The sequence below is a fragment of the Eretmochelys imbricata genome, chromosome 8 (assembly GCF_965152235.1).
Source record: "Eretmochelys imbricata isolate rEreImb1 chromosome 8, rEreImb1.hap1, whole genome shotgun sequence".
Classification (NCBI taxonomy): domain Eukaryota; kingdom Metazoa; phylum Chordata; order Testudines; family Cheloniidae; genus Eretmochelys; species Eretmochelys imbricata.
The window spans coordinates 22,434,069-22,458,965 of record NC_135579.1 but is presented as its reverse complement, the minus strand read 5'-3'; the positions used below and the strand labels follow the sequence as shown (position 1 = coordinate 22,458,965).

The following is a 24,897-nucleotide window of genomic DNA, read 5'->3' as shown; positions in this document are numbered from 1 at the left end:
ATCAACTAAGTGTATGAGGCGGGGGCGGTTGGATCTATGATTTTGGTCAAGGCCCATCTCCCCCTTTTGCTTACCCTGGCAGTGAAGTCACAATATAAAAATCTGTACAAATATAAATCAGCTAACAAAAGGGCTAATCAGATCTCTGATGTTGCTAAGGAACAATGTCCTGATTAGCCAATGACATCTTGTTCTGATGTTGTCGTGCCTCTGTCTTGTGTTTCATTGACTGAGTGTTGTATCAGTCAGTATCCAGCTGGGGAGCTTGGCTGAAATGTTTGCTGCTTGGAGAAGATTCCTGCTCCCCTGCTCCTCTAGCTGAATGTAGCCTGTTAATAAAGCAGCAGCGATGTTTCTATTCTGCCTCTGGGCTCTAAACTCAAGAAAAGTTATACTGTGTTCGTAAAATTCTTTTCAAGTTTATTCCAGCATAAAATTCATTCCTTATGAGAGACCCTACATTTCAAGGTGCCTAAACAAACTGTGTCCTGTCCGGTGGGAAATGTCCCCATTTTTCAGTACTTTAAACTCACTAAGTATTTGTTTCTTTAATACATTAAAGGGTCTTACCCTAGCAAAGCAAAACACCCCCACCAAATCAAAAATCCTTTATTTCCTCCCATGATAATAAAAGGAAATAAATTATTTGCAAATTTAACTCAAGAAGTGAATGCAATTAACGCAATTAATAAAGTGTCACTCTAGCAAGATCCCGCATGACAGATTGCAACTGATGAGAGAGAAGCACAATTCTCATGGCTCTCTACTTGTAATGCGCTTATGCCCTCTGGTGACCAACATGCTGTTAATGTTAATCATGAACCAGGACCAGAGAATAAAATACCCAGGCAGAGTGAGGTGAGGATGTATTTTCTTTTATTTTTTCAAAGGAGATGACCAAAGAGGGAAAGAACAGAGGAGGCACTTAGCAGAGACATTATAAATAAATAGGATCCTTATCAATAACAGGATTTCTATGTCATTTTGCGCATTACACTGATCATTTTACTGGCTCTTTTCAAACGTCCCTCATTATGAGACAGGAGTATCAGAATTGCCAGACTGGATCAGACCCAAGGGCCATCCTATCCAGTATCCTGTCTCTGATGGTGGCCAATGAGATGCAATAGGAAGATGTGGGTCTGACATTAGGTCTCATCCTGATCACTGTACCCCTGAAGCATGAGGTTTAATTCAGATCCACCATTCAGATCCACTAGACCAGGCTCCCCCACTGGGGCCCGTTGTGCCCCAAAACAGTACCCAGAACCACATACTCACCTCCGTCATATAATTATTATATGTTTTGTACAAAGTATGCCTTGTGGGGTATCATTTTAAAAGTCTTGACCTGTTGAACATTAATATCCTCTTGGATTTTATATGCTATCATTGTATGGGAAGTTATGAAGTTTTGCTATGTGTGTGTTACTGAAATATGTTGCAAGGTTGGGAACACCCACAACCAGCCTTTCAAGTGCAACAATGGAGGAGCCAGATGTGCAGATGGCCCATTAAAGAAATCCACACACCCAAGGACTATCCCAGGAACCACGTACAATCGAGACTTCTCAGTGATAGCACATAGACAATGGAGACTGCTTGACCCACGTCATAGCAAAGGCTCTTTCCAGCAAGCTGGAAGAAGCTATAAAAGGCAGGAAGTGACATCATCCCCTGGCCTCACTCCTCCCTCACCCCCCCCCACACACAGATAAACACCTGGAAGCACATCTGGAGGAAAAAGACTGAATTGGGGAGGTGGTCCCAGGCTGGAAAGGAGCCTGTGTATTAAGGAACTATACCAACTACCAGAGTGAGACACTGCTTGATTCGAATCCTGTCTAGTTTATAGAACTCAGATTGCGATTTTACTTTTATGAGGTAACCTCATGCTTATTACTTATAATCACTTAAAATCTGCATGCTTATTACTTATAATCACTTAAAATCTATCTTTCTGTAGTTAATATATCTGTTTTATATTTTACCTAAAACAGTGCATTTTGGTTGAAATGCTTGGGAAATCTGCTCAGGGCTGGTGCACGTCCACTTTCCTTTGCAGAGGTGGTGGACTGGGTAATAAACTTACTTTGGTCAGGCTTCTGACCAAGGCAAGATGGTACAGCCTGGGGGTTCTAGGCTGGGGAGCTGGGATAATTGGCTGGAGCATCTCTATTGTTGGTTCATGAGTGGCTGGCAAAAGCATTCATGTAACTCAGCTGGGTGTGTCCCTGTCTGTGGATGTTCGTGTAAGTACAGTACCTGACAGAGGTTTGTGGCTCAGCAACAGCATCACAGTATGAAAGGAAGCCCAGGCTGGAGGGACAGAAAGCTCAGAGATACTCCAGTTCCAGGCTGCATCCCGGGAAGTCCGTCACAATCATATCATCCAATCTTCCCACACCAATACAGTGCTATTCTACTGCTGATTACTGTGATCTCTCAACCCCAGAAATGCTAAATTCTATAGGATCAGCCAAGAAGAATAAAAGCAGAGGGAGGGGAAAGGGCTTAGGCTGCAGCTGAGAACATTCAGTCTCAATAGCAGAACAGATTGGGCCTGCAAGCAAACAGCCAAGGGAAGTTGTGGAGTCGCCCTCGCTGGAGATATTAAATGCCTGGATGCTTACTAGGGATAATCTGACCTCGATGCCGGAGAGATGGAGGAGGGGACCAACTACAGACCTTTCCAGCTCAAAAGCTTCTGTCCATGCTGGGGTCCCCAAGCCCCAAAGAGTGACAGTTTCTCCAAGGTTTAGCATAGACACTTGCTATAGTGGTGGGAGGCGTTCTCCCATTGCTGTAGGTAATCCACCTCCATCCAACCTACCTACCGCCTCTCATGGTTACCTCCATGAGAGGCAGTAAGTAGGTTGACAGAAGCGCTGTTTACACCGGGGGTTAGGTCGGCTAAACTGCATCTCTCAGGGCCGTGTATTGTTCTCACCCCTGAGAGACGTAGCTATGCCGATGTAGATGTTCAGTCTAGCCCTGTCTTGCTGCTAATGTTCCCTTGGAATGTTCTACTCGCTCTGAGTGTATGAAGATTTAAAAGGGTTCTGAGGCTCAAACTAGGCCCATCCCAATTTCAAGACAACCCCCATCCCTAAATGCTTATAGAGCTGTCTCAATGTTGGGGTCCTCTGAGATGTTCTGAACCTCATTGTCAAGGAAAGCAGCCCCTATCTCCTCACTGTCCTTGTGCTGCTCTTGGTATTGACTCTCCGTGAACTGCACAGCATCGTGGACACTGTGGAAGGCCAGCTCACCATTTCCTGTCTCACTCTCCCACCCCCCATCCTGGAGCAGGTGACGGATGGAAGGGTTGCAATTGGCCAATAGGACCTGGATGACAATCTCCTTGTAATCATGGCGCATCTCCTTCAGCACGCTGAGGCCCACGGTGTCCAAGAACTGCATGGCCCCACAGTCAATACTAAGGTGTGCGTATCTATTGGCGGAATGGCAGCTGCTGTTGGGTCCTTCTGGACTCCTTTCTTTGAAGGCTTGAGGAAGCTAAACCTGGAGGAGAAGCAGCTGTCACTGCTGCCCAAATTTGCTTTTGTCTTGGATTGAGCCTTATGTTGTTTGGCAGCCACCATGGCAGGATTTACCCCAGTTTTCTGGTAGAGCGAGCTCCTGAAGTAGCTCTTGTTGGGGTAGTAAAGGGAGGAATTGAACCTGAAGATCTTGACATTGGATATACTGCTGAGCTGCTTGTAACTGGTCCTCATAAATTTCGGTATCATTGACCTTGCCCAGAAGGGTGGCCCTGGGCCTCTGGATGCGGACGATGATGCAGAGGAAAGCGAAGCAGACTCCCACCAAGAGTCCAATGTCTGTCAAGATCAGTGAAGAGGCCAGCATGGTGACCCACCAAACCACCGTGTCCACCTTGCTGAGTCGCCACATGCTGGGTGTGTCAGCAAACTTCCACAAGCCTCCCCAAAGGCTGGCGATGGTGATCACCCCAGGATGCTGATCTGCAGCGAGTAGAAGAGAGGGGCAATCCACAGCAGCACCAGCAGCAGCACCCCGGAGGTGATCAGCCCCAAGATTTGGGTGGGACATCCTGTGGATTCCTTAAGCAGGGTCTTGGCCAAGGCTGCAGAGTGGCAAAGCAGTGAAAGAAAGAGGGGACCAAATTGCACATGCCAATGGCAATCATCTCTTGGTTAGCCCAGACAGTTTAGCCATGCTTTTTGGCAAAGATTTCTGCTAGGGAGACTGTCGCAGCGAAGCCAATGATAGCCACAGGCACAGCATCAACTGTGAGACTGGAAAACAGGTGCAGGTCTGGTACGGTGGGTTTCTGGAAACCAGTGGGGATGCTCCCACAAATGGCAGATTTGTATTGCTTCTCAAACTTAAAATAATAGGAGAGCAAAGTGCCAGCAATGACCACCAGCAGCTCCACAGGAAATGGGGCCTTCATCTTGTCCTTGTACCGGACATTGATCTCCTTGCCTGGTACAATGACGGCCAAAGCAATCAGGCTGGTGACCAGGTCACAGATGTTGGTTTTCTGAATGTACCGGAAGATCTCAATCCATGTCAGGATGAGGGATCCCACCCCCTCGTGGCGAGGGATTTTCAACCCAAGGAGATACTTCATCTGAGAGGTGAGGATGGTCAGAAAGGCTCTGGTCACGAAGCTACTCAGGAGGGGTTCTGACAGGTACGCAGCTATGAAGCCCAGCTAGAAAACACCTAGAAGGATCTGAAAACAGAGCCAGTTGTACCCTTAGCATTGGTTTTAAAGTCAAGAGAGAGTGACTGAGGCAACGTTTCAATTTGCTGTCACTCTAAAGCTACTGGCTGTTTTATCTACTGGGCTTTTACAAGAGTAAACTGTTATAATACAGAGAATGTTATTTGACATCAGGCTGAGAGCTAGCTAGCCAGAGAGGATTATAGGGCCTGTCTGTGTCCAGTGGCTCCAGAAAGGCCTCCAGAGCCTCTGTCACCATCTCCTGATGGCAAATGACTGTGATCAGTAAACACCGTGGAATCCAAGGGTAGCGCCAGACCCTCAGCCCCTCTTCTGGCAGAACTGCACTGATTAAGTAGCCCAAGGTAGCACTCGGGAGTCCTCAGGTTGCAATAAAGTCAATGTAGCCAACTCTACGTTCACTGTTTTCGGCCACCCTGGTGAAGGGGACATGTCAATATCAGGCCAAGGGCAGTAGCAGATATAGCTGGAGCACACTGCACTCCAGCAATCCCCTGCTGGCAAAATGGTCCTTGCGGGAGGAAGCAGGGTTACTGCTCGTGTAATTCAGAGCAACTCTAAAACTGCTCCAAGTTTATGCCAGGAGGCAACCCAGCTCCAGGACTTGGGTATGGAGAGAGGGCTTATAGCCCACTTTCTCCCCCATCTTAGCTTCTGCCCCAAATACAGCTCAAACAGATACAAGGATCTGGTCCATGATATGGGAGAGAAATAAACCGATGTCCCAAAATTCAAAATATTTGGATCAGGGTTTCTAAATCCCCCAAAGCATGAGGGTGGTTGGCTCAAGCATTTTGGTTAGAACCTTTCTAACGATCAGCGCTAAGTATCACTGTCATTAATTGTGAAATTTAGTTGTGAATCAAGGCTTGGATTGTAAAGATCCTAAGTTTTGGGGTGTTTGGTTCAGGCCAGTCCCTAAGTGGGGGAGACCACAGTGAGGAATAGAATGATAATGAAAGAACCATACCTGGTAAAGCCCAACAAGGAAAGTTAAGGAAATTGCCACAGTGATTGCATAGCAGCTTCTGTCACAGATGGCTGTCCCGTTGCTGGGCAATGTGGAATTCATTAACGATGCAGAGCTGGTATTACCATCTCCATACCCTGCTAGGCGAAGCCGTCAGTTCATGGTTTCCCCAATCATCAGGCACAGGACACCAAAGGACCCAACAGCATTATGGCGCGAGGTGGCCATGACAAAGTAGATGATGGAGCAGAAGAAGTTGGTGTAGAGTCCATAGATGGGGTCCTGGCTTGATAAGGGGGAGTAGGAGATTGACTGTGGGATGGCAACTATCCTAACCAGTAATCCAGAGATGACATCCCCAAGCAACTGTTCCTTGATTCTGTATCGGGGAAGCCACTCCAGCACTGGGAGCAGTTTGAGGAAGAAAGTGATGACAATTTGGCGATTCCACTTGCAAGCTTCTTTGGCTTTCTTCAGGATGAGCTCCTTGGTGCTAAGACTTGTGGGCTCATGCTCCTCTAATTTGATGTGTACGTGATGAAAAGATGAATCTTGTGGTGCAGAGGAGCTCAGTGTTTCTATGCTCTGCTCAAACTTCTGTGTTGTGGCAGTCTCCATTGCTCCAGGAAGCTTAAGAGAGGACAGCAGGCATACTCATTAAGGTATTTATTTTGGAGTATATATAAGTATGCTCTGCCTGGACTCAGGGGCCATGCACAACGCACAAGTAGAGAAATGCAAGTTGCAAGGCAACAATTTGACACAAATCAGTTAGAAAATCATCTTTCCCTGAAGCTGGTTGATCTATTTATTCTGAATAATGGGCCTGATTCTCCACTGCACTTTGTGTAGTCATTTAAACCAGTGCAAAATGAGTGCAAAGTCAATCTGAAATGCAACCACATCAAAATAGTTGCATTTTACATCCAACAGACCAGGGGTCGGCAACCTATGGCACGCGTGCCAAACACAGCACACGAGCCAATTTTTAATGGCACGCTGCTGTCTGCCGGACCCGGGCAGACAGCAGCATGCCACTAAAAATCCTGCCCGGCCCACTCTTTCTGCCCCCTGCCCACCACTCTCTCCTTGCAGGGCAGGCAAACTCCCCCCTCCCTCCACCTCTTCCCCCAGTGTGCTGGGTTTCTGCCCCTCCTTCTCTCTCTCCCTGCGGCCAATCAGCTGATGGCCCTTGCTACCGAGGGGGAGAGGTAAAAGCAGGGGAGAGGTAAAAGCAGAGCCGCAGTGCGCTCTCTGCTCCAGGGACCTTGGGGAAGCGGGGTGAAATCAGGATATATCCCCTCCAGCCCCCTGCTGTGAGCTGCTCAGGGCAGGGGGCTGGGAGCACCCCCATGACCCCAGCCCACCCCCCCAGCCCTCTGCCCTGACCCCTGCACCCCCTTCACACACACCCAGCCCTCTGCCCTCACCCCTGCACCCCCACACACCCCATTCCAGTGCCCTGACCTCTGCACACCCCCCCCCACAACCCCAGCCCTGACTCCGGCACCCCCCACACATACCCAGCTTCCGCACACCCCATGCCCTGACTCTTGCACCCCCCACATCCGCACTCCCACCCTGAGCCCCAAATGGGAGCTCCTGCACCCCCCCCCACATTCCCACCTGCACCCCTCGCACCAAATGGGAGCTGCCCAGGTAAGCACTCTGCACCCAAATCTCCTGCCCCAACCCTGAGCCCCCTCCCTCATTCTAGCTCCTGGCCAGACCCTACACCCCAACCTCAAGCCTGCTCCTTCACCCCCAGCCCTGTTCTCAGCACACTCCCACCCTCATCTCAATGCAGAGAGAGAGGAAGAGAATAGGCTAGAACCAGGGAGAAGGCAGGTACCCACTCTATGTGGGCAGGGCCAGGACTCCAGACTGGCAGCGGGCTGAGTGGGGCCAGCAGCCGGGACCCTGGCTGGCAGGAGCCGGCGGACGGAACCCCAGAACGGCAGCAGGCTGAGTGGCAGCAGGCTGAGCCGCTCAACCCACTGCCAGTCTGGGGTCCCGGCCACCGGCCCCACTCAGCCCGCTGCCGGTCTGGGGTCCCAGCCGCCAGCCCCTTGCCAGCCCCTTGCTCAGCCCAATGACTGCCTAGGTGAATGGAACCCCAGGCCGGCAACAGGCTGGGCGGGCCGGCAGCGTAAGATCAGCATTTTAATTTAATTTTAAATGAAGCTTCTTAAACATTTTGAAAACCTTGTTTACATACAACAATAGTTTAGTTATATAATATATAGACTTATAGAGAGAGACCTTCTAAAAAACGTTAAAATGTATTATTGGCATGCAAAACCTTAATTTAAAGTGAATAAATGAAGACTCAGCACACCACTGCTGAAAGGTTGCCGACCCCTGCAATAGACGCTGGTGTAAATGACTATCCAAGGTGAAGGGCAATGGAGAATCAGGCCCAATTCTTGTTGCAAACGTAGCAACAGAGCTTGTACAACATTTTATTTTTCCATGAGAAAATGTCATTTCATTGAAACTGAAATTTCTCATAGGAATGTGTTGATTTTGAGGAAATTTAGTTGGGAGAGGCAGGGGGGAGTTGAAAAGAAGCATTTCAATAAGACCCACACATAATGGTCAACATTTTCAGAATGGAGCATCTTGATTTTTCATTTTGAAAGACTTTTCATCTAGAATTTTCTTTTATCAATGGCCAGTGATGGGACACTGGATGGGGTGGGCTCTGAATTACTACAGAGAATTACTTCCCAGGTATCTGGCTGGTGGGTCTTGCCCACATGCTCAGGGTCTAACTGATCACCATATTTGGGATTGGGAAGGAATTTTCCCTTGTGTCAGGTTGACAGAGACCCTGGATGGTAGGGGCGGCATTGCAACCACCCCTTCAGGGAGGCTAGTCCCCCCAGCCCCGCCCCTTCCACCCTAGGCCCCATTCCTTCCGCCACCTCGTTCCACCACCTCGTCCACTCCCCTCCCATCCACTGCAGCTGGAGGAGCCCCGGCCAAACTGGCCCAAGCCCCGGACTACACCAGCCGACCCCAAGCGCTGGACCGACCCCCAGCCATGCCAGTTGGCCCCAAACCACCTCAGCCATGCCAGCCAGCCCCAAGCAGCCTCAGGTTGCCAGCCAGCCCTGAGCCACCCACTGGTCTGGGCTGCCTGCTGGTCACCAACCAAGTCCCAGCTCCAGGGTGCTGGCTGGAGTTGAGCCTCCCCTGGCTTTGGGTGAGAGGGAGGGGCCTCGGGACAGAGCATGGGCAGGGCCACGGGCTGGGTTAGAGGAGATTTAGCTCTCTCTGGCCTTTGATACCTGACACCCATGCAGGGAGAGTTTTGCCTTCCTCTGCAGCATGGGACATGGGTCATTTGCAGGTTTAAACTAGTGTAAATGATGGATTCTTGGTAACATTAAGTCTTTAAACCATGATTTGAGGACTTCGGCAACTCAGCCAGAGGTTAGGTGTCTATTATAGGCGTGGGTGAGTGAGGTTCTGTGGCCTGCAACATGCACGTCAGACTAGATGATCACAATGGTCCCTTCTGATCTTAAAGTCTATGAGTCTATTAAAATAAAATAAAAAAGTCAAAATCCAGACAAAATGTTTCAACTGTCCCAAAATGATTTTTTGGTCAAAAATTTCATTTCATGGGAAATTTTTGAAATTCTTTGTTTTTGTTTTGATTCGGAGCAGAACAAATCGGAACTTCCAGTTTCCACATGGCTCTATGCATTTCTTGGTTAGCAAATCATTTGTGAACCAGACCTGGTTTCTGTTGATGCTTATTACTTGTAGTATTAGTTTTGGCCAATAATTTACAGCCTGTTAGATGCTATTTGGTATTTGTGCTGTATGATTGGTTACCTAAATCATGGGCTATTGTGCTTCTCTTCCCTGATTGGGTAAGTGAGTTTTTAAAAAGGAGAATAATGAATAGTGAGTAAGATGTTTTGCTATGAATTGTGATAACATTAGTGAAATTTTTGAGATTTGTGAACATTGTCATGAATGTTCAGCAGTATCTGAATATTCATATATGATACATAATATGAACCCATGAATTGTACTGAGCTGGCCCTGGTGTTTTTATTTGCATAAATATTTGTAAATTGGGTTTTTTGTTAACCATGCAACCAACGCCACTCTCCTGGCTGCTACTACCTGAGCATCCAGGGAGGAGGTAAGCACCAGAAAAACCAATTCGCAGCCAGCAAACCTCTACAACAGAGGAAGAGAGACCCCTTCTGTCCAAGCAGGTGAAATGAAGTGGTTGTGGTGTTTGATTATGAATCAGGAGTTCATCAAAACATGCCAAGTATTTTTGCTGGAAATTTTGAAAACTTTTTTTTTCATTTTTATCAAATTTTCCTCGGAAAATTTTTCCATTTTTTCCCTACAAAACACCAATACCCCCAAAACATTGAGTGTTCAAAAAAACCCCTTTTGGTTAAAAAAAAGATTTTTGGTTTTTAACTTTTAAACAGGAGCAGATTTACATGGAACAAACTGTGTGGTGGCACAGGGCCCCCAACGACAGGGCCCCCCCAAAATACAGGACAAATATCTGACAACCTGCCCCCAAGTCCTGGCCAGCAGCGCAGCAGGGCTCAGGCAGGCAGGCTGACTGATGTGGTGGCCAGTGGCCCCGTGCCGCTCCCGGAGGCGGCTGGCTGCTGGCAGGTCTCTGCATGCCCCTGGTGGTGGGAGGAAGGCAGTTCCATGCACTGTCCCCACCCCCGGCAGCGCACAGAGACCCACTGCCCCCCTCGCTCCAACGGGTGCGCAGAGACATGCCAGCAGCAGGGCGAAGGGGGCTCCCTGCCCGCTCTGCCTCCCTCCCTCCGCACCGCTTTTCTCCCAGAAACAGCCGGCATGTCCCTGCGGCCCGTGGGGGGAGTGTATGTGTGTCTCCGCGCGCTGCCCCCACCCCACGTGCCAACTCCGCAGCCCCTATTGGCCAGGAACTGCAGCCAATGGGAGCTGCAGGAGCGGCGCCTGTGGGCAGCAGCACATGGAGACTCCGTGCCCTCCCACCCCCTGCCTAGGAGCCGCTGCCGGAAGCATGTGTGTGCCGGTCACTTTGGGAGCCACCGCCCGCCCCCACCCCACCTCCTGCCCCAGCCCAGAGCCTGCACCCCACACCCAAACTTGCTCCCAGAGCCCGCCCCCCACATTCCTCTCCTGCACCCCTACCCCCTGCCCTAATCAAGTTATCTCACTTTATTTTCATTTATTTCCCAGTACTTATAATACAGGAGGAGGATGAAGAAAAAAAGAATGAAAAACGGGGGTGGAGGTGGAGATAAGAGAGAATGTTCTTCTTCTTGGCTGGGTCCCGAGGGGGGAGCCCCAAAAAATGAAGCTGCACACAGGGCCCCACTAACTCTAAATCTGCCACTGCTTTTAAAGAAAGGAAAATTCCACCAAAAATGATTTTTTTTCTGTGAAAATTTTCATTTTTCCAGAAGCTGCATTTCATTGAAAAATTTCATTTCTACAGAAAAATTCTAAGCAGTTCTAGGAAGCATGTACATTCATTCAATATCCTAAGGGCAGGAGGGGTATTCGTTGCACAGCTGCATAACCATCTGATGGGTAAACTCGAAGACTGAACCCTTTAAAATGCCTTTTCCAGTCTCTGAGTTTGTCTATAACAGAGGTGGGCAAACTACGGCCCGTGGGCCACATCCGGCCCGCGGGACTCTCCTGCCCGGCCACTGAGCTCTGGGCCCGGGAGGCTAGCCCCCTCCCCCACAGCCTCAGCTCACTGAGCTGCCGGAGCCATACTCTGGGCAGTGGGGCTGCGAGCTCCTGGGGCAGCGCAGCTGCAGAGCCCGGCCTGACCCGGAGCACGGCTGGCTCCGGCCAGGGGGCGCGGCTGTAGGCCGCTAGCCACTGGTGCTCCAGGTAGCGCGGTAAGGGGGCAGGGAGCAGGAGGGGTTGAATAGAGGGCAGGGGAGTTCGGGGTGGTGGTCAGGGGGTGGAGGTGTGGATGAGCGTTGGGGCGGTCAGAGGGTGGGGAGCAGGGAGGTTTGGGGGCAGGGGTTACGGGGGGGCAGTCAGGAAGGAGGGGTTGGATGGGGCGGTGGGGGGCAGTCAGGGGCGGGGGAACTGGGGTGTTCAGGGGACAGGGAGCGGGGGGGTGGATGGGGCAGGGGTCCCGGAGGGACCGTCAGGGAACGGGGGGGTTAGATGGGGCAGGAGTCTGGGGGGCGCATCAGGGGGCAAGAAGCGCAGGGGGGGGGGAATAGGGGGCGGGAGCCAGGCCACACCTGACTGTTTGGGGAGGCACAGCCTCCCATAACCAGCCCTCCATACAATTTCCAAAACCCAATGCGGCCCTCAGGCCAAAAAGTTTGCCCGCCCCTGGTCTATAACATGGAAATGTGACAGGCTAGCCTAGCCCAAACCCCAAAGGGTTAATGCAGCAGCCAATTAGCCCTGACCTCTAGAGGCAGCCGAAAGGGGAACAGCTGAGTGTGAGCTGGAGTCCTGCCCAGGTCTGTGTGACTTGTGGTTGTAACTGCTGTGTGTGTTTTGTGACTGCTGTTCTGTTCTCTTTGGACTCTTTATAAATTCCCATAAAGGTGTCCCTGGAGAAAAGGGACTGAATGCTGTTTCCCTAATTTATTTTGCGGCTAGAAAAACAGTGCGCCAGCCCCCAGGGGGTTAGTCCCGAACAACTATTGCTGATTAACTCCATGTGTGGAAGCCCTTATTCCAGAATATAAATCCCTTATTATGAATTAGCTTAATCTATTTTAATCCACTTAGTAAATAAGACTCTCTTACTTCAGAATATGAGCAGCCACTCATGGAGTTAATCAGGAATAGTTAATTTGCTTTAAAGTCACATGCGACTCTTTTCTGGATTAACTTCCATATGTAGCCAAGCCCTAAATCCTGCTTTGTGGTGAGGTGGGTATTGCTGTCTGGTACTTTCCCAGCAGTCAGATATACTGCCTCACACTTGGTGTGGTAGTGGCAACAAGATTAGCAAACGCCCTTTTGAGCAGTGTCACCAGGGGACAATGGTCCATGGCAGGCTCCAGTTTTAGAGGGGAGATGTATTTAGCTAACTGTCTCACTTGCTCAAATGGAAATACAACCTCTTTGTGGTTCCCTAAGGCATCTATCACTGCTGCATGCAGTAATGCTACTTTATATGAAAACACAGGCTTTCATATTTTCTAGTCGTTCGGCCGGTCTGACCCAATCAAAGCCAGGAAATTCAGAGCTAGGGCTCCTCAAATTACCCCACGGCACCCAGACATTGCAGGGCTGCACTTCTGAAACCAAATGACACTGTCCTCTAGCTCGCTTTCCCTCTACCCTGTTGCATTGTTTCAGTGCTCTGGCTTCCTTCTGTGGAACCCCATGACAATTTACGTCTGGTCTCATGAGGAGCAGGGGATGCCTTTGCGACAGCAGTGACAGTGTGTTTATATTTCTGTGACCATGAGCTACCTGAAGAGAGATCTTCTGCATCTCCCAAGCTGCTTCCCAGCAGCCATCTTACCTCAAAACAGGAGCAAAGAGAAGAGAATGCATGAGGCAAAAAGTTTCAAACCTGTTTCCCGGTCCTCTTCCTGGATTGTATCTTGCTCCCATTGAGAAGAGACCTAGATAATCCACCCGTGCTGTTGGTCCTTTTTATCTGGCTCTGCCTGATCGAAATTATGAAACCAGCCAAACAGTTTGTATTTTGAAAACAAATAACATTCAAGAGGGATATTTTAGTGAAAACTTGTTCTGCCCATTAGGATGATTGGAAAGGTTTAGAAAAATACTCCTAGCGAATGGCAGCATTGCCGATATCAAAAGATTTTATTTGGTAAACAAGGGGAATTGTGCCAAAGGAATCTCTCTCCACCGCCTACTGTGTCTTCCCTCCAAGTGCTGAAGGAGTCCTCTTAGCTGGCTTTGCTGCTCATGAGCAGTCCTTTCATATACGGGCAGCTTTTGTCTGACTAGTTCCATGCTCACCTTTATTTCATCCTATAGGTACCTGTAAAAATGCCTAATATAGCAGTCACTGACTGTGCTATCCAGGTGTATGTACACCTCTGAGTACAGTATAGTGCCAGCCACCAATTATACAGAGCTAGTACAGTACACCCATGCGAATCCGGCAACGTACCAAACACCCATTGTAAAGTACACCTCTGCTGTTCCAGTAGCGAGTGTACCAGACCCCAGTTAGTCACCTGTACAGAGTCATTAATGCCACACCTTCAGATAGGGTTGTACAAGAAGATTTGCCCCAAAAGCAAAGCTCTGGTGACTTGGAGTATTTTGTGAGCAGTTAGGGAAAAGAAGAATGTGTGGGTGGGGTGTGCATGAAAGAGAAGCTGCATTTGGCATGTGTATTTTAGTGACTGTATCATAAGCAACAAGGGATTTTGAAATAAACATTTCAGTACTGCTCACATACAGGCTTCAGAGATCAGCATGTCCTTATACATGAAGATGGCACCAGTAGGACAGAGACAGCTTTTCCTAGTGAATAAAAACACCAGCTTCATAAATATTAGCAATGTCCTTTCTCCTCTTGTGATCTGGGCCCACTGCTTAATTTATGTCACACCTTTCATTCCCTACAGTACCCAACTCTATTCATGTTTTCCATGCCCCACTATTGCCTCTTTCCAGTCTTTCCTCATTGCAGCTAGTCTCTCATAATGCCCAGAGGGGAGGTAGCATGGTCCAGTAGATTAAGACAAAGGACTGGCAGTCTGGAGACTAGGTTTCTATGGCTATGTCACTAGCTTTGTTCTGTGCTTGGGCATGCCACATACAGCCTGATTCAAAATCACTGAACAGCCAAGCTGATATGGGGAAAAGCAGGGATATCAAGAGAGCAAGTATAAAGAGAAGGCTGTAAGGGTGAAAGAACAAAGACCAGTGGGATGCCCTCCACCCATCCAAGAGAGGATGAGAAGGAGGAAGATTACCATCCTAGGATGGAAGATGGATGCAGGTCATTCTCTGAAGGATGACTGTGAAACGTGCCTTGTCATGTGACCTAACCAATAGCCCAGTGCATGGACCCTCCTGTGCATGGCACACTTTTTTGGCCAATCACTGGTTTGACTGTGGTTCCTCTCCGGAGAGGTTTTGTTTATGTTGAATTGGACACTTTAGGGAGGGGGCCTTTTTGCATTCTTGGTTGTGGGTGGCTTAATTTAATGTTTGTTTTTTAATTTGTCATGTGTCCCGGTGCCCCATCAATGGGCTTATTAACATTGTTCCATAAAGATGACTGTATAAAATAAATAATGGTTTCTTATTATGTAAGAAGTGAAAGGTGTAGGCTGGTGAATTTCTCCCACCAGCAAAAGCTTCCCCAGCCCCTTCCTTCCCCTCCATCTCTGAAGTAAATAGAAAACAAAAAGGATCACAAGCTGGTCCTAACCCCTTTCCCCTGTAAATGGCAGGTTTGGAATCCAGCAGTAATTGCAAGCCGTTTCCCCCTGAACAGCTAGTGGTTTTATTCCACAGATAAAGGGCCAATGGAGCTATGATAATTCATACCTACTAAGGAGCTAGCTCAAAGTGTTCACACATGTACATCTCTGTCTTAGGCTCCAGGGAAGCAGGTAGATGAAGGGCTCAAGAGATGTAGAGACTGAATCCCTGTTTCATTGGCTCTATGACAAGAGCAATAAAAGAACTTAAAAAAGAAACCCACAACAAAACGTCATGTGACTTAGGGGTACTCAGCTGACCGAGACGGTAAACACAACCTGAGGAAAGGTCACCAAAATTGGCCGGTTCAAATGACATGTTTATTTTCAGATCCATCTTTTAAAGTTGTTCTCTATTGACACCATAAACTCATTCAATTCCCCATTCTGGGACAGGTTTAAGTGGCTGGCCTGTGTCAGCTGACTAGTCACTAGTGCTCACAGGGGTCAGACTGCAAGTCTATAAAACTCCAGTCAGCACTGCAATTTTATAGCCCCACAGCCCAAGCCAGCTGACGCAGGCCAGCCAAGGTGGGTTTTGCAAGGTAGACAGACCCCGAGATACCAATTACATCACAGTAACATTGTGAGAATTAAATACTTAGTGTTTGCAAAGCACTATACCCTATAAGCAGCCAGTACCAACTTGACCAATGCAAGAGAAGACAGGATATTTCCTGTTTGATAGATGGAGTTGTCTTGGTTGAGATACTTGAGTCCACTGTTTTTAAAACAAATGGATAAGACTGAGTTTTCTAAATTTTTTGGTTTTGTTCTAGTTTGTGAGGATGTAACACCAAAATGACGAGCAGTCATTGCAGTTAAAATGCAGCCGTACGGTGCATGTCTCAGGATATATCTACATTTCGGGCTGGGGGTATAATTCCCAGCTAGAGGAGATATACCTACAATAGCTCTGATTCAGCTACCATGCTAAAAACAGTGGAGCTGCACTGGCGGGAGGGTCTAGCCACCCTGAGTACGTACCCATCCGCAATGCTAGGCACATACTTGGAGCAGTTAGCCCCTCCTGCTGCTCATGCCCCTGAGGCTATATGCTATTTTTAGCATGTTAGCTTAATCAGAGCTAGTGTGGGTATGTCTCCTCAAGCTGGGACTCAAACCCCCAGTTTGAAGTGTAGACATACCTTAAAATGTATGTTCAGTAGATACCAGTCTATTTCAATACCAGTCTATTTCAGTCTCATGATGGTTTACTTATGATACCAAAACTACACCAGGAAAAAGCCATGGTGAGTAGCACTGTGCCTATTACTGATATTTTTTTCAGCTCACTGGCAATTCCAAGAAAATCAAGGAAAAAAATATTTCAGGTTGACCCAAAACCAAAAATTTGCAAAGTTCTTGGGCAATAAAAAAGTCTTAAAAAAAATGTTTGAAGCAGGAGGTCACTTAGTTAATTATGTACCCAGGAGATCTCCCCATTAGCTCCAGGTAAAAAATTTTCATTCAAAAATTTTTCAGCAAAAAATGCCCCTCATATGATTAGTTCCTAGCCAGGCATTTTAAGGTAAAGGTTGTGTCAGTTAAGGTCAAATACTCTGTTAATGTGTGTAACTACAAGGTGTGGTTCTATAGACAATGCTTACAGAAAATATACTTGGAATATATACAGAGTTGGGAGTGGCACTGACCAAATCGCTTAATCCCCTCTGTCTCAGTTTCCCCATTTGTAAAACAGGAGCTATGTCTACACGGCAGTAAAACACCATTGGCTGGCCTGTGTCAGCTGACTAGTCACTAATGCTCACAGGGGTCAGACTGCAAGTCTATAAAACTCCAGCCAGCACTGCAATTTTATAGCCCCACAGCCCAAGCCAGCTGACGCGGGCCAGCCAAGGTGGGTTTTGCAAGGTAGACAGACCCCGAGATACCAATTACATCACAGTAACATTGTGAGAATTAAATACTTAGTGTTTGCAAAGCACTATACCCTATAAGTGAGTATACGTTTGTATTCAGAAATTTGGATAACACTATTCCACTCGCTCCTCAGTGGCCATGGATCAGCATTCACGTCCCACGCCCCGACAGTACCCAGCCCAGGCTGGGGAAGCTAATGATCCAAGCAGTGGACCAAATTGGGTGATGAATGCACCTGAGGCACCTTGCACATATGCTAAGACAACTCCTCACTCATCTCTTGCAGTGAATTATGGTCCAGTTTGGAGATCTGAGCCTGGTCACATTGCAAAACAACCACCCCATGTGTCATAAATGACCATATCTGCAGAGGAGATGCATAGTGGCATTGCAACATGGAGCACCGAAGGCTGGACTGAGGGGAAAGCTTGCTTCTGTCCATGCAGCATTAGCCAGCCACCTTCAATGAGCTCTTTCTAATACACCGTGATTCATGTTCATATCGAACTGTGTGTACATGTTTATATATACAATTAAACATAGGTGATTGTGCTATTACAGTCTGAGTATGAAAATGTTACTTTGTTACTAAATTTTTAAATAATTTAGGAAAAAATCAGCTGCACATGTCATCGCTGACAAATTTGTTTGGGTGGAAATTGTTGTCTAAAGAATAAGGGACCAGTGCTTCATGTAACATTTGTCTCTGTACTTGCTTAATACCCAGATGAAAAGAGCTTAAACATCAAGAACAGAAAAATTATAAACATCCTCTTTTTAAATGTGGACAAAACAGTTTACTAAACCGGATACAATTCTTGTGTTCATGGTTTCTCCACAGCTACTTTTTCATAAGGCACATTGGCATTAAAACAATATTATCAGTACTGTTTAACAGCTGGAGATAATAGAAAGAGTTTGACACTCTACAAAACAAACACAAACATTTTTTCTATAGTAAGGCAAAATAGAGAGACTGACGAAATACAACCTGCCTTATACAAACTGGTATACAAATTGGTAAATTAGTACAGCTTTTTGGTGAAAAGAAAGATGTTCAAACACCAGGTCTTTTCTCTCTTTTGATGCACAGGCATAGTTTATGTTAACAAGTTACATGTGCAGAATGCAGTCAGACTAGATCACTTAATGGCTTTCCCCAGCTATCTAAATTCTTCTAACCTTGATTTCTGGTAAATGTTGTAGATCATCAGGTCAGTATCAAAACATCCATTGTGCAAATAGTTCATGGTAAAAAAAAAAAGTTATTTGGTTCATAGTTCAGTACAGTTCAAAACCTTCTTGTTAAACATAAAACATTTTTGTAAAGTGGGAAGATCTACTTCCTAAAGAGAAATATTTGGCTACTTGAGGTTTTGTTTACTTAAATTTATCCCAAAATTTGAAAAGGGTAATGATAAACCTTGTCATTTCCACTTAGGAAAATGTGGCTTTGATTTGTTGTGTGATACAAAATTGCAAAAGATGAGTCCAATGAACCAAGAAGCTGGTAAGCTTTTCACTCTCCACAATGAAGCTTTAGCTACCTTTGACCATTTCCCAGCCCATATTCCCCCCATAAAAGTTTTTCTTCCTAAAGCTAGGAGTTAGCTAATTAAAAAAAAAGAGAGATAATTTTGGCAGTAAATCTACTTAATACAAGCCTCTTAAATGCACTAACATTTTATATACCCCCAGTTTAGAGAGGCAGGCATCTGTCTGACATTATCTATAGAATACGAAGTGCAAAGATACTAACCACATCATGTCATTAAACAGTATATCTTTGTTTTAAAGAGCAGTTATTTTACCTGACTCCAGGCCCAGTTTTCTATTATTTAATGGCATCAAAAGTATAACTGAGTCAAAAAATTAGTTTCCTGCTCAGGTTAGAGTTTGATTGGAACAGAGAACTGTTCACAGTGTATAAAGTAAAGCACATGCATAATGCCTTGTCTACACTTTAAAGTTTTGCTGCTTTAACTATGCCAATGTAGTTGAAGGTGGCAAAACTCCCCTAGTGTGGATGCAAGTATACCATTATAAAAGCATTTATACCAGTACAGCATATTCTATACTGATATAAAAGGGCCTTACACCAGAATATCTGTGTCTACAGTAGGGCATAACTAGATCAGTATAAGAAAATGACCCCCCCTCATGATACCTCACATAGATATGCCAGTAAAACCTTTTAAGTGCAGGTTCTTCCACAGTAGTTAATCCACCTCCCAAAGAGGCAGTAGCTAGCGCTGTCTACACGAGGGATTCGATCAGCTTGACTATGTCACACAGGGATGTGGATTTTTCAAACCTCTGAGCTGAGTCGACCTAACTTTTTAGAGTAGACCTGGCCTTAGTCATCATTTCATTGCCTCTCCAAAAGCAGAGAGAAAAAATCTCTAGGAAATGCATTGAAAGGAACAAGCCTACATTGCCTGAGAGGATTCACTCGATGACCTAATGCAGGGGTAGTCAGTAGGTGGACCACAGGCCAAATCCAGACCACCAGACACTCTTGAACAGACCCCAAAATCTTTTTACTTAGTGCTATTTATTTATTTATTTTAATTATTTTCTTGGAGTCTGGACCTCGACTATACCTTGACAAAAAATAATTGTCTACCCCTGACCTAAGGGATCTTTTCTTGCTTTAAATTTCTATGGTCTTTTTCTAGCACTAAAAACAATGGAGATCTAGGATCCAAGGCAACCAGAATTCACAGTGGAGTTCAGCACAAGTGAAAGGCAAAAGGGGATTTTTACTGAATCATAGTCCTTGGGTTCCAAACCCTTTTAGAGGTACCTTGCCACCTGTGATGTCTTGATTGAGCATGTTAGACTCACCAGCGTCATATGATGAGTTTTAAACGGTTTGTTAGTAACTCAGACAGCAGCAACAAGTAGATATGGAGCCACCACTGGACGCTTTGGCAGGCTTGGAGTATAACTTTCCATTAGTTGCTGAAACCTGACAGAGAGTGCAGGAGAAATGCAAGCCCAGCAGTCTAGGCTGGTAGAGCTGAGGGTACAGAATTATACACAAATAAATAAGCCTGAAAACAAACCCTACTGTACATAGCACGTATATAATGAGACACAGTGACCCACAGCAACTACTCGGGACCCTGCATTGTTCCTACACTGACTGTGGAATAAGGCACAGCGCTATGCACACATGGAGAAGCCAATTTCATAATAGCCCCCATAATAAAGACACTTATGATTTGACTTTCCTGGGTAACATATTATTTGTGATATTCTACAAAATTTCTCAAATCCTTATGCTGCCGTGTGAGGGTACAAAGCGTTCCCTCTGATCTAAAGATAGGGAGAAATTATGAATAATGGTATGTTTAGAGCTTTGAACTCCCAAACACCCAATAATTTCCTCCCCTTTTTCTTCAGGTGTCATTCATTTCTTCTTTTAAACTCTTCATCCGGCTGCTTTGGATCACAGTATCAAAAGATTTAGCACTGAAAATAAGAACGTAAGAATGGCCATAATGGGTCAGACCAAAGGTCCATCTAGCCCAGTATCCTGTCTACCAACAGTGGCAAATGCCAGGTGCCTCAGAGGGAATGAACAGAACAGGTCATCATCAAGTGCCAGCTTCTGGCAAACAGGGTAAAACGGGTAAAAGCCGTATCTCCAAAGACAATGGGTCTCCTATTCACAGTTAGTCATATGCTACGTCTTTTTACAATAAAACATGGGAAACAAATGCCAGAATGGCTTACGGCCCACATCTTGCAATGAATTAGAAAAAAAAATGGACGGAGCTGCAGTGATTTACAAGGAAGTTATTCCACAGGGGGTCATTACAAAGCACAAGACCAGGGTTAACGATGTGGCCATAAATCCAGGATTAAAATTAGTGCCATGTAACTCACTGCAGTACATTTGTCTTTGTTATTAATGAGTAGATTTTATTAATAAGTAGACTGTTTGAGTTTCAAAACATTTTAAACAACTAAACATTTATTAGTGCAATACCTACATTAAGAGTAATTGAAACTGCTATAAATAGCAGCTCTAAGTAAAAGCAGAGATTAAGTCTCTTGGCAGGTATATAACTGAGACTATGTGAATATTAATTTCCATAATGCCATATCATTAAAATTAATGTGCTAATGATCTCATAATCCATCATTCATATTGATGATTGCTGTATTAAGGATTTCTGGTATCAGAGTACTAAATTCTCAGTGGGTGTAGCTCAGCCTTGCTCTGTTCAAATGAATATAGGCCAATTCACACCAAATGAGGATCTGACCCACAGTTCTGGAGGTATTATTTACAATTATTGCTACAATCTGGAGTGGAGGATGCATTCCAATATGCTAACTCAAATGATTTCCTCTTTTCTTTTATGTATCACTAAAGTACTAAAAGTCCAACACACACACACATATAAGTGGACTTTAGTGCATTAGACCTTCTTCCTCATCAGTAGTGCAACAAGTACAGTAAATACCCTGGTAATTGTGTTTCACATAACATGTGAAATGGTAAACTCTAATCTTTATTTAGTGCCCATGTACATTTAAATGTATTATTTGTAGTGTTCTAGTTCTCTACCTTTTTTGACATTTATCTATGAACACTTCTGAGTGAGGTTGTGTGTATTAATATACAACCTGCACATAAGCTATGGCATTCAGGACACTTTTATATTACACAGAATTGTTCAGAAGGGTGTTTTTCTGCTTAGCTGTTGTTTTTTGTTTTGTCTCTAATGGTATTTGGGTATACCAAGAGGAAAAACCCATCGTTGTCCATGTAGAAGAACAGCACTTACTGTGTCCAAATAATATGCATTTTAGCTGAACATAAATTAGTTCTAGATGTGTCTTAATCACGCTGCATTAACAGCTCTAAACTGTATTTCCTGAGGGTTTTTATGGTTCTGTTATGAAAGTGAATATGGAACAGCTTTGAACAAGTGTTCTGCAATTTTGTGGGAAGCCCACACTTACTAGGAAGTGAAAGTATAGCAAAGGACAATGTTTCTCCAATATCAGTCTGTTCTCCTGAAATATGTTGCTAATCAGTATTTAAAACTAAACAAACAGTTTAATGGGGGGAGGGGGAGGAATAAAATCAATGTTCCAGTCACACTTTATGGTCCCATGAACAATCATATTGAAAGCAATTCAGCCAAGACTCTGCGTTGGCTGATATTGGGCTCATTCATTTCATTTACTCTCATGCTTAGTTCTTCCTCTAGTGCTTAACCTCTACATTTCTCAATATATGCTGTTTTTTTCTTCCTATAATATGTGAACATGCAGAGCCCCCTGCTGGAATGTACAGGCTTTTACACTTAGACATAGTCCTGTCAGTCTCAAGTCTTCAAGTGTCACTGTGCATACGATAAAATTGTTGTCTCTTGACATTTGCCTAAATGTTGTGATTTATAGAAGCATGCTTAGGTACTAAGCGCTCTGGAAGCTTAACATTTTCCTACTGATGTTCAGACAAGACCTACTGTTTCTTGTTGCAAAACTGATGCTTTATACTGCCAAGGAAGTTTTTCCTGGAGCTTCATGAAAAACTGACTTGAGGAGAGCATGGCCATGGAAACTAGGGTGGGACAGCAGGATCTGGTCAATTGCAATTTCTTATCTAAACAGCCACAGGCTCAAGCCTTTAGAACAGATGAATTTTGGTTGTATTTTGCTCTCTTAAAGCTGTGCAGGATTGTAAACTTTGTGGGAAGATCACAAATTGTATTCTACTTAAATCCTCTGAAAAAAGGAACTTGCTTAGTGTAGTTTATTTTGGAATGCATTTTTATACTCTTAGCATTATAAAATAATTATAATCTAATGTTTCATGTATTCCTGGACTTACCTACAGCATTTTATGTTCTGGTCAATCAAGTACATTTCTCTGAAAAAATATTTTTTTTTTAAAAAAAACTTTAAACAGTTCTAAAGCTCTTAACTCAGGAACCTGAAAAATCCTCATCCGATCACACCTTGTCTAAATGCCTGTATGCTACTGCAGAAGATTTGAGGATTCTGAGTTCCAGCATTGCCAAGTTTTGTGAGTCTATCACAAGTCTTGTGATATTTGGTGTTTTCTTAAAGCTCCTGCTCTTAGAGTCAAGTGATTACACCATCATCTCACTTTCATGTTAAAAAAAAGAAGTTTCAACCCCTCATGGTTGCAGAGAAAAGTTTGAAAATATGGTCCAAGTATACCCTAGCAGCTCAGAAACCAGAAGACAAAATGTATTTTTATGTAACCTCCTAATTTTTAAGCCAATGTCATGATTTTTTTTTTTTTTAAGGCATGATTCTTGATTTTTGAATGTCTGGAGTTGGCGATCCTGTGTGTAAACAGAACTCAGCTGAAGATCTGTTAACTGGTTTCCATTTCTTTTGTATTAACCCTTCCCTGTTACATAAACACAGTTACTTTGCATGTGTGAAGGACAAGTTACTCGTTTCTACTGAACAGTACATGAAGTTCTCATTAAAGTTGCAAAATTAGGGATTGGATGGATAATTTAAAAGGCCTTCTTTGTTTCTGCTTCCAATATTGTGGTAGCTATGTTGGTCTCAGGCTATTAGAGAGACAAGGTAAAGAAAAGCTGTGGTGGCTTGTCTCTCACCAATAGAAGTTGGGTCAATAAAAGATATTACCTCACCCACCTTTTCAATTTCTAACGTATATGATTCAATCTGCATGACACACAATATTGACTGCAGGGGACAGTCCTTTACTGAAAATAATAGATTAGGTCTAATTCCTATGATTCTGTAGTATAGCATGCTATTGCTCTTAAGTGCTAGGCACATAACTGAATATAAGCAAATAATTAAATACAAGCATGAGTAGGGCTATACTTAGCCTGCCTCACAGCTTCCAATCTATAATACATTCCTGGTACTGTGCTCTAAAAATCTTTAAATAAAAATCTGTCAAGATTGTCCAAAGGAACTCAACATAAAAAGACAAACTTTCCCAACAAATATACAACCATGTGTGTAAATAAGAAAACCATTGCTCCAATCCTTATCTACTAGATAAGAATAATAGGTGGCAAGGTCAGAGAGTAGGTGGCAAGGCATCTTTGATTAGAAGTGATTATGAGGAGTTACTTATTAAAGCATTTCATTCTGAACTGCCTGTATAGTATATACCCAACCCATGCAAGCTAGAAAGGCATCAAGTTGTATTTCTGAAAACACTTAAACTCTGTGCAATCAGAGGTGTAATCAAAGGCGTATGAACCTACAGAAAGAAAAGGAGTACTTGTGGCACCTTAGAGATTAACCAATTTATTTGAGCATAAGCTTTCGTGAGCTACAGTTCACTTCATCGGATCACTGCATCCGATGAAGTGAGCTGTAGCTCACGAAAGCTTATGCTCAAATAAATTGGTTAGTCTCTAAGGTGCCACAAGTACTTCTTTTCTTTTTGCGAATACAGACTAACAGGGCTGTTACTCTGAAACCTGAACTTACAGAGTACCTGCTCTGCAGATCCCTCTGATAACAGCAATAGAATGTTACAGTGAGATAAACTGTAATGCTTTCTCATTAGGGATGAAAACTCACACCCTCAGGGTCATGCACTCAGCCTGAACTCAAACAAATCAAGGCAGCAAGTCTCAGAGCCTGAGTCTATAGATTTGGGCTTGTGCTAAAACGCTAAAAATAACTATGTAGACGTTCCCGCTCAGGCTGGAGCTTGGGCTCTGAAATCCGAGGCAAGGGGGTTCCAGAGCCTGAGCTCCAGCCCGAACTCGAACATCTATACTGCTGGTTTTAGCACCACAGTGTGAGCCCAAATCTGCAGACCTGGGCTCTGAGACTTGTTGCCTTGATTTCAAATCACTCCGATT

The 24,897-nt window shown here is 45.1% G+C and overlaps 1 pseudogene; it reads right to left on the bottom strand.

Annotated features, from left to right (window-relative positions):
* Positions 1–3,117: 3,117 nt before the first annotated feature.
* Positions 3,118–6,323, bottom strand: LOC144269212 (sulfate transporter-like; annotated as a pseudogene).
* Between the last annotated feature and the right edge of the window lie 18,574 nt (positions 6,324–24,897).